Source organism: Pseudophryne corroboree, chromosome 11, assembly GCF_028390025.1.
Source record: "Pseudophryne corroboree isolate aPseCor3 chromosome 11, aPseCor3.hap2, whole genome shotgun sequence".
In the NCBI taxonomy this organism is placed as follows: Eukaryota; Metazoa; Chordata; class Amphibia; order Anura; family Myobatrachidae; genus Pseudophryne; species Pseudophryne corroboree.
The window spans coordinates 95,515,844-95,526,179 of NC_086454.1; the positions used below are offsets into that span (position 1 = coordinate 95,515,844).

Below are 10,336 nucleotides of genomic sequence, written 5' to 3' on the forward strand. Positions count from 1 at the left end.
TGGACTGCCTTAATGCCTCAAAAGTATGTAATTCCTTTTATGCATATTATCTGTCTTTTTAACCTATGAAAAGGCATCCCCAATCTCCTCACTACAGTTCTCTCTTATACAAACTCATGTATGTTTTTTGATAGAATGATTTTCTTGTAATTGTCATTGCATGTGTGGGGAAGTTGCTCGGTGAAACAGTTTATTATTGCATGCTGACTGGTGTTTACCTCCTTTGAACATTTGGCCATTGTGATCAGGTGTACTATATCTTTATATTTAGTGAGGTGTAGTCGTGGTGTAAAGGACAGAGTATGATTACTAAAAGAAAACAAATAACAAACACTGAGCAACATCACCAAACAGGTAATTCAAGTTTAAACTTGTCATTTATTTTGTACTTTCTTGACATGGTTACTAGTAACAGATGCACAGGCCAAATTCTTAAAGCTATGTGTGCAAATGCTAGGTGCGTAGGAGACAAAATTCCAGAGCTAATTGCAATAATGACAAGGGATAACCTGGATATTGTGGCAATTACAGAGTCATGGTGCAATGAGAATCATGACTGGGACATAGCTATACCAGGATACAATTTATTTAGGAAGGATAGAATGGGAAGAATTGGAGGAGGGGTTGCAATGTATGTGAAATAAAGCATAAATGCTACATTAATACAAAATATTGAAGACAAAAGCGAGGCCCTTTGGGTCACCATAGAAAACGGGGAGAAGGATATTATCCGCATTGGGGTGATCTATAGACCACCAGGCCAGGGGCAGGATTTAGACAGGAACCTGTTCTTGGACATCACTAAAATGGCTTTAAAGGGAGAAGTCATAATCATGGGAGACTTTAATCTACCTGATGTAAATTGGGAGGGGTCTTTTGCAAGTTCAGCTACAAGTGTCAAATTTCTAAATTCCTTACAGGGAGCATCTCTCAAGCAATTGGTGAGGGAGCCCACTCGCAAAGACTCAATATTAGATTTAATTCTCACAAATGGTGACAGGATATCAGACATATATGTGGGTGAGTACCTGGGATCCAGTGATCATCAAGCAGTATGGTTTAGTATAAAGACAGGATTCAACTCCTGTCACACAAAAAATAAGAATTTACTTACCGATAATTCTATTTCTCGGAGTCCGTAGTGGATGCTGGGGTTCCTGAAAGGACCATGGGGAATAGCGGCTCCGCAGGAGACAGGGCACAAAAAGTAAAGCTTTCCGATCAGGTGGTGTGCACTGGCTCCTCCCCCTATGACCCTCCTCCAGACTCCAGTTAGGTACTGTGCCCGGACGAGCGTACACAATAAGGGAGGAATTTTGAATCCCGGGTAAGACTCATACCAGCCACACCAATCACACTGTACAACCTGTGATCTGAACCCAGTTAACAGTATGATAACAGCGGAGCCTCTGAAAAGATGGCTCACAACAACAATAACCCGATTTAGTTAGCAATAACTATGTACAAGTATTGCAGATAATCCGCACTTGGGATGGGCGCCCAGCATCCACTACGGACTCCGAGAAATAGAATTATCGGTAAGTAAATTCTTATTTTCTCTATCGTCCTTGTGGATGCTGGGGTTCCTGAAAGGACCATGGGGATTATACCAAAGCTCCCAAACGGGCGGGAGAGTGCGGATGACTCTGCAGCACCGAATGAGAGAACTCCAGGTCCTCTTTTGCCAGGGTATCAAATTTGTAGAATTTTACAAACGTGTTCTCCCCCGACCACGTAGCTGCTCGGCAAAGTTGTAATGCCGAGACCCCTCGGGCAGCCGCCCAAGATGAGCCCACCTTCCTTGTGGAATGGGCCTTAACAGATTTAGACTGTGGCAGGCCTGCCACAGAATGTGCAAGTTGAATTGTGCTACCAATCCCACGAGCAATCGACTGCTTAGAAGCAGAAGCACCCAGCATTGTTGGGTGCATACAGGATAAACAGCAAGTCAGATTTCCTGACTCCAGCCAACCTGGAAACTATATTTTCAGGGCCCTGATAACATCCAGCAACTTGGAGTCCTCCAAGTCCCTAGTAGCCGCAGGTACCACAATAAGCTGGTTCAGGTGAAACGCTGACACCACCTTAAGGAGAAACTGGGGACGAGTCCGCAGCTTTGCTCTGTCCGAATGGACAATCAGATATGGCTTTGTGAGATAAAGCCGCCAATTCTGACACTCGCCTGGCCGAGGCCAGGACCAACAGCATGGTCATTTTCCATGTGAGATATATCAAATCCACAGATTTGAGTTGTTTAAACCAATGTGATTTTTTAGGAATCCCAAAACTACGTTGAGATCGCCCAGTGCCACTGGAGACATCAAAGGGGCTGTATATGCAGTACTCCCTTAACAACTTCTGGACTTCAGGAACTGAAGCCAATTTCTTTCTGGAAGAAAATCAACAGGCCGAAATTTGAACCTTAATGGACCCAATTTGAGACCCATAGACACTCCTGTTTGCAGGAAATGTAGAAATCAACCTAGTTGAAATTCTTCCGTGGAGCCTTCCTGGACTCACACCCTGGCACATATTTTCACCTAAGTGGTGATAATGTTGTGCGGTCACCTCCTTCCTGGCTCTGACCAGGGTAGGGATGACCTCTTCCGGAATGCCTCTTTCCCTTAGGATCCGGCGTTCACCCGCCTTGGCGTCAACGCAGCTGCGGTAAGTCCCGGAACAGACACGGTTCTTGCCGAATCAAGACCCTTCTTAGTATCTCTTGAAGTTCCGGGAACCAAGTCCTTCTTGGCCAAACCGGAGCCACGAGTATAGTTCTTACTCCTCTCCTTCCTATCATTTTCAATACATTGGGTATGAAAAGCAGAGGATGGAACACATACACCGACTGGTACACCGACGGTGTTACCAGAGCGTCCCAGCTATTGCCTGAGTGTCTCTTGACCTGGCGCTTCAGGTGGGACGCCATCATAACCACCTTTGGTCTTTCCCAACGGTTTACAATCATGTGGAAACTTCCAGATTAAGTTTCCACTTTTCCGGGTGGAATTCATTTATGCTGAGGAAATCTTCCCAGTTGCCCACTCCCGGAATGAACACTGCTGACAGTGTTATCACATGATTTTCCGCCCAGCGAAGAATCCTTGCTGTCATTGCCCTCCTGCTTCTTGTGTCGCCCCGTCTGATAACGTGGGCGACCGCCATGATGATGTCCTACTGGATCAGCACCGGTTGACTTTGAAGCAGGAGTCTTCCTAGGCTCAGAGCATTGTAAATTGCCCTTAGCTCCAGTATATTCATGTGGAGAGAAGTCTCCAGACTTGACCACACTTCCTTGGAAATTTTTTCCCTGTGTGACTACTCCCCAGCCTCTCAGGCTGGTATCCGTGGTCCCCAGAACACAGTCCTGAATGCTGAGTGTGCTGCCCTCTAAAAGATGAGCACTCTGCAGCCCCCACAGAAGAGACACCCTTGTCCTTGGAGACAGGATTATCCGCTGATGCATCTGAAAATGCGATCCGGACCATTCGTCCAGCAAATCCCCTGAGATCTGCCGAATGGAATCGCTTCGTAAGAAGCCACCATTTTTCCCAGGACTCCTGTGCATTGATGCACTGATACTTGGCCTGGTTTTAGGAGGTTTCTGACTAGGTCGAATAACTCCTTGGCTTTTTCCTCCCGGAGGAACACCTTTTTCTGGACTATGCCCAGAATCATTCCTAGGAACAGCAGACGTATCGTCGGAAAACAGCTGCGATTCTTGGAATATTTAGAATCCAGTCGTGCTGTCGTAGAACTACTTTAGATAGTGCTCTTCCGACCTCCAACTGTTCTCTGGAACTTGCCCTTTTCAGGATATCGTCCAAGTAAGGGATAATTTAGATGCCTTTTTTCTTTGAAGAAACATCTTTTCGGCCATTACCTTGGTAAAAGGCCCGGGGTGCCGTGGATAATTCAAACGGCATCGTCTGAAACTGATATTGACAGTTCTGTACCACGAACCAGAGGTACCCTTGTTGAGAAGGGCAAATTTGGACATGGAGGTAATCCTTGATGTCCAGGGACACCATATAGTCCCCTTTTTTCCGGTTCGCTATCACTGCTCTGAGTGACTCCATCTCGATTTGAACCTTTTATGTAAGTGTTCAAAGATTTCAGTTTAGACTATGTCTCACCAAGCCGTCTGGCGTCAGTACCACAATATAGTGTGGAAAAATAATACCCTTTTCCTTGTTGTAGGAGGGGTACTTTGATTATCACCTGCTGGATATACAGCTTGTGAATTGTTTCCAATGCTGCCTCCCTGTCGGAGGGAGCCGTTGGTAAAGCAGACTTCAGAAACCTGCGAGGAGAAGATGTCTCGACTCTCCAATCTGTACCCCTGGGATAATACTTGTACTATCTAGGGGTCAACCTGCGAGTGATCCCACTGCGCGCTGAGACTCTTGAGACTACCCCCCCACCTTGAGTCCGCTTGCATGGCCCCAGCGTCATGCTGAGGACTTGGCAGACGCGGTGGAGGGCTTCTTTTCCTGGGAAGGGGCTGCCTGCTGCAGTCTACTTCCCTTACCTCTATGTCTGGGCAGATATGACTGGCCTTTTGCCTGCATGCCCTCATGGGAAAGGAAGGATTGAGGCTGAAAAGACGGTGTCTTTTTCAGCTGAGATGTAACTTGGGGTAAAAAGGTTGGATTTCCCAGCTGTTGCCGTGGTCCCCAGGTCCGATGGACCGACCCCAACTAACTCCTTCCCTTTATACGGCAATACTTCCATGTGCCGTATGGGATCTGTATCACCTGACCACTGTCGTGTCCATGACATCTTCTGGGTGATATGGACAACGTACTTATCTTGATGCCAGAGAGCAAATATCCCTCTGTGCATCTCACGTACATATATATAGAATGCATCCTATTAAATGCTCTATATGAATAAAATATTTTCAGTCAGGGAATCCGACCAAGCCAACCCAGCACTGCATCTCCAGGCTGATGGCGATCGCTGGTCGCAGTATAACCACCGTATGTGTGTATATACTTCTTAGGATATCTTTCCAGCTTCCTATCAGCTGGCTCCTTGAGGGCGGCCGTATCTGGAGACGGTAACGCCACTTGATAAGCGTGTGAGCGCCTTATCACCCTAAGGGGTGTTTCCCAACGCGCCCTAATTTCTGGCGGGAAAGGGTATAACGCCAATATTTGCTATCGGGGTAACCCCACGCATCATCACACACTTCATTTTATTTTATCTGATTCAGGAAAAACTACAGGTAGTTTTTTCACTCCCACATAATACCCTTTTTTGTGGTACTTGTAGTATCAGAAATATGCAACACCTCCTTCATTGCCCTTAACGTGTGGCCCTAATGAGAAATACGTTTGTTTATTCACCGTCGACACTGGATTCAGTGTCCGTGTCTGTGTCTGTGTCGACCGACTGAGGTAAATGGGCGTTTTTAACGCCCCTGACGGTGTTTCTGAGACGCCTGGACCGGTACTAATAGTTTGTCGGCCGTCTCACGTCGTCAACCGACCTTGCAGCGTGTTGACATTCTCACGTAATTCCCTAAATAAGCCATCCATTCCGGTGTCGACTCCCTAGAGAGTGACATCACCATTACAGGCAATTTCTCCGCCTCCTCACCAACATCGTCCTCATACATGTCGACACACACGTACCGACACACAGCACACACACCGGGAATGCTCTGACAGAGGACAGGACCCACACTAGCCCTTTGGGGAGACAGAGGGAGAGTTTGCCAGCACACACCAAAACGCTATAATTATATAGGGACAACCTTATATAAGTGTTTTCCCTTATAGCATCTTTATATATATCTCAATATCGCCAAAATCAGTGCCCCCCCTCTCTGTTTTAACCCTGTTTCTGTAGTGCAGTGCAGGGGAGAGCCTGGGAGCCTTCTCTCCAGGCTTTCTGTGAGAGAAAATGGCGCTGTGTGCTGAGGAGATAGGCCCCGCCCCTTTTTCGGCGGGCTCGTCTCCCGCTATTTAGTGAATCTTGGCAGGGGTTAAATATCTCCATATAGCCTCTGGGGGCTATATGTGAGGTATTTTTCGCCAAAAAAGGTTTTCATTTGCCTCCCAGGGCGCCCCCCTCCCAGCGCCCTGCACCCTCAGTGACTGCCGTGTGAAGTGTGCTGAGAGGAAAATGGCGCACAGCTGCAGTGCTGTGCGCTACCTTTAGAAGACTGCAGGAGTCTTCAGCCGCCGATTCTGGACCTCTTCTTACTTCAGCATCTGCAAGGGGGCCGGCGGCGCGGCTCCGGTGACCATCCAGGCTGTACCTGTGATCGTCCCTCTGGAGCTGATGTCCAGTAGCCAAGAAGCCAATCCATCCTGCACGCAGGTGAGTTCACTCCTTCTCCCCTAAGTCCCTCGTTGCAGTGATCCTGTTGCCAGCAGGACTCACTGTAAAATAAAAAACCTAAGCTAAACTTTCTCTAAGCAGCTCTTTAGGAGAGCCACCTAGATTGCACCCTTCTCGGCCGGGCACAAAAATCTAACTGGAGTCTGGAGGAGGGTCATAGGGGGAGGAGCCAGTGCACACCACCTGATCGGAAAGCTTTACTTTTTGTGCCCTGTCTCCTGCGGAGCCGCTATTCCCCATGGTCCTTTCAGGAACCCCAGCATCCACAAGGACGATAGAGAAACAAAGGTGTTGGATTTTAGGAATGCTGACTTTGCAAAAATGGGGAGATGTTTAAGTGATTCATTGGCGGACTGGAGGAACTTGGAAGGAGTGCAGGAGAGGTGGGAAAACCTGAAAAGTGCAGTACTAAGGGTAACAGACCTTTGTTTTAAAAGGGTGAGGAAAAGCACCAGGAAAAGGAAGACAGTGTGGTTCACAAAAGAAGTATCAACTAGTGTGAAAGCAAAAAAGTTGGCTTTTAGGAAATACAAACAGACTCAAAATAATAATAACAAAAGGTGTATTTTGACAGACGGCAGGATGCTAATAAAGTGATCAGACGTGCAAAGGCAGATGCTGAGGAGAAAATGGCCCAGTCAGTAGATAAAGGGGGCAAAACTTTTTTTAAGTATATAAATGAAAGGAGAAAATCAAATGGAGGAATAATAAGACTTAAGACATAGAGTGAGAATTTGGTGGAGGGAGACAAGGCAATAGCAGATCACCTAAATCATTATTTTTGCTCTGCATTTACTACAGTAGAAGGGAAGGGGCCACAGTTAAGCTGCAAGGATATTCATAAAAATAAGGTAGATGAAACTACATTTACAGAAGAGAAGGTCCTAACAGAACTTTCAAAACTAAAAGTGGAAAAATCAATGGGGCCAGATTGGATACACCCAAGGATACTAAAAGAGCTAAAAGATGTGCTGGTAGCACCATTAACAGAATTATTTAACCAGTCACTAAATACAGGTGCCATTCCAGAGGACTGGAAAAGAGCGAATGTAGTTCCACTGTACAAAAGTGGAAGCAAGGAAGAAGCAAGTAACTACAGACCAGTAAGCCTTACATCAGTAGTAGGGAAAGTAATAGAAAAACTATTAAAAGAAGGAGTTGTGGAATATCTTAAATAAAACAACTTACAGGATCCAAAACAACATGGTTTTACTGGTGGGAGATCATGCCAAACAAATCTTATTTAACTTTTTTTTTGACTCTGTGATGAATATAATAGCTCAAGGGGGAGCTGTAGGAGCTGTAGATGTAGCATATCTAGACTTTAGTAAGGCATTTGATACTGGCCCACATCGCAGACTGCTAAATAAACTTGAAAGCATGGGGGTGGATTATAAAACAGTTAAATGGATAAGAACCTGGTTGCAGGATAGGAAACAGTTGTAGTAAATGGAGTGCAATCTTTGGAAGGAAATGTTACCATGGAGTACCCCAGGGATCTGTACTTGGACCAGTTCTCTTTAATATCTTTGTTGGTGACATTGCAAATGGTATTAAAGGGAAAGTATGCCTTTTTGCAGATGATACAAAGATTTGCAGCAGGGTAGACACACCAGGAGGGGTAAAACAAATGATTGATGACCTAGCTAGGCTTGAGAAATGGTCAAGAACGTGGCAACTACAGTTTAATGCTAAAAAATGCAAAATAATGCACTTGGGTCTAAAAAACCCAAAGGCTAAATATAGTATTAAGGGTACTATAATGGAAACTACCGAGGAGGAAAGGGATTTAGGAGTCCCTATTTCAAGTGACTTAAAGGCAGGAAAGCAATGCAACAAAGCAATGAGAAAGGCAAGTCAGATGCTTGGTTGCATAGCCAGAGGAATCAGTAGAAGGAAAAAAGAAGTAATGATGTCACTGTATAGGTCATTGGTACGGCCTCATCTTGAATACTGTGTCCAGTTCTGGAGACCATATTTCCAGAAGGATATAAATACATTAGAGAGTGTACAAAGAAGGGCAACTAAAATGGTGCATGGCCTACATCACAAAACTTACCCGGAAAGGCTAAAAGATCTTAACATGTATAGTTTGGAGGAGAGAAGGGAAAGGGGGGACATGATAGAAACTTTCAAATATATAAGGGTTTTAACAAAGTTCAGGAAGGAAACATTCTTCAAAGGAAGAGGAGTATTAGAACTCGAGGGCATACACTGAAACTGGAGGGAGGCAGGTTCAGGGGAAATTTAAGGAAAACTTCACAGAAAGGGTAGTGGACAAGTGGAATAGCCTCCCATCAGAGGTGGTAGAGGCTAAGACTGTAGAGCAATTTAAACATGCTTGGGATAGCCATATGAATATCCTTACAAAGAATTAAGGTTCAAAAAGAGTTGAGATTACCTAAAGGATAAAAAAGGGGCAGACTAGATGGGCCAAGTTGTTCTTATCTGCCGTCAAATTCTATGTTTCTATGTTTAAAACAAGTACCAGGGCAATAGGTTGCTTGAACTGAAACTGGGCAAAGACAAGTACATTGAGTTTCCAGAGAATTTGGTCTTTGGCCTGTGTTGAGATACTCCCCAAGTTTTTGCGGTTCACGACAAACTTAAAATTGAACTGAAGACACCTCTAATAAATGCTTCCATTCTCGGAAGGTGGCCTTCATTGCCAAAAGTTGTTTATCCTAATATCATGAGAGAGAGAACCACAAGGATGGAGTATTTTATCCCCATCTTTGTTACATGATGGCTATGAGGACCGTGTATGAAGCAGCAGTTTCTAAATCGTAGCACCATAACAACTTGGACAAAAAGAAGAGAGAAACATCACCAGAAGGTATATAGTGTGACTCCTTTTTCTGTATCCGCTAAGAAATACTGTTGTGTGTACTTTATTTTTTCATCTTTGTGTTTTTTTGCTGTTCATTTTTGTTATGCTGATTTGTACATTTTTTTTATTATTTTTTTTTCCATTTGTTTAAGTAAATTAAAGTCAGTTGGAGACAATATACACGTGTTTACACACTTCTGACGAAGGACGATGATGTCTGAAACGCGTTAAGCGTACTGCTCTCCCATTTATCACCATCCCATCTCAGCGCTACTTCTTTGGACATCCTGCTGTTTCCTTGTTCCGGAGCTTGGTACAGCCAACCCATATTCCATCTGGGACAAAAAAGGATCTTCCAAATCTGCTGCTGCTATTGCCTGAGAGGGAATTCTTTGACATGCGCTTTTATCTTCTATGTTTGTGTGTCTTTGTCATTAAACCTGTGTGCTTTTAAAAACGATAATTTGCATTATTATTTCTCTTAATGTGTTCCCCTTTATGAGCAAAAATAAAACAGCTCTTGTATTATACGAAGGGGACACATTTTATTGCAGATGGCACCTTAAAGATGCATTTGGAAAATACTATCAGCCAATTGTGAAGTTGATACCACTTAAAAAAGACGGTATTATCCTCTTTTTTTTTTTTTTTTTTTTTTTTTTTTTAACTTTGTGGTGAATAAAGGGTGAATTGGTTTTATCTTTGGAGCGCTTGTGCTCTATTATCTGAATTTTCCATAAAATTGTATTGATTTGTAGTGCAGTGGGGAAGCACTATTAGATATAGACTACAGCTGCACCATTGATTGTCTTTGCGCAGATTATCTCTGAATACTTTTCTCACACATACAACCCAAAGAAGCTAGGTGCATCAGGTGGGGCGCTCTTTGGAACCCAGAGTACCTCGCAGAAAGAGTTAACCATGGTAAGTCTACCATAACGCTCCTTTTCTGCAGTGGGGTACTGTGTTCCACAGGGAAAACATCGGGGATGTCCTAAAGCAGTTCCTCAAGGGAGGGGACGCGCCCTAGCGGATAAGAGAATCTGGCGTCCAAAGGAAGCATCCTGGGAGGCGGAAGTATCAAAGGCATAGAACCTAATGAACGTGTTCACTGAGGACCATGTAGCCGCCTTGAGCAATTGTTCTGTGGACGCG

The 10,336-nt window shown here is 44.6% G+C and overlaps 1 long non-coding RNA gene across 1 annotated transcript; it reads left to right on the forward strand.

Moving 5' to 3' along the window:
* The first annotated feature begins 269 nt into the window (after window positions 1–269).
* Window positions 270–9,644, forward strand: LOC134969969 (uncharacterized). Its single transcript, XR_010189592.1, has 4 exons — window positions 270–354; window positions 921–1,020; window positions 9,007–9,187; window positions 9,334–9,644. It is a non-coding gene; the product is annotated as an uncharacterized LOC134969969 (long non-coding RNA).
* The last annotated feature ends 692 nt before the right edge of the window (window positions 9,645–10,336 follow it).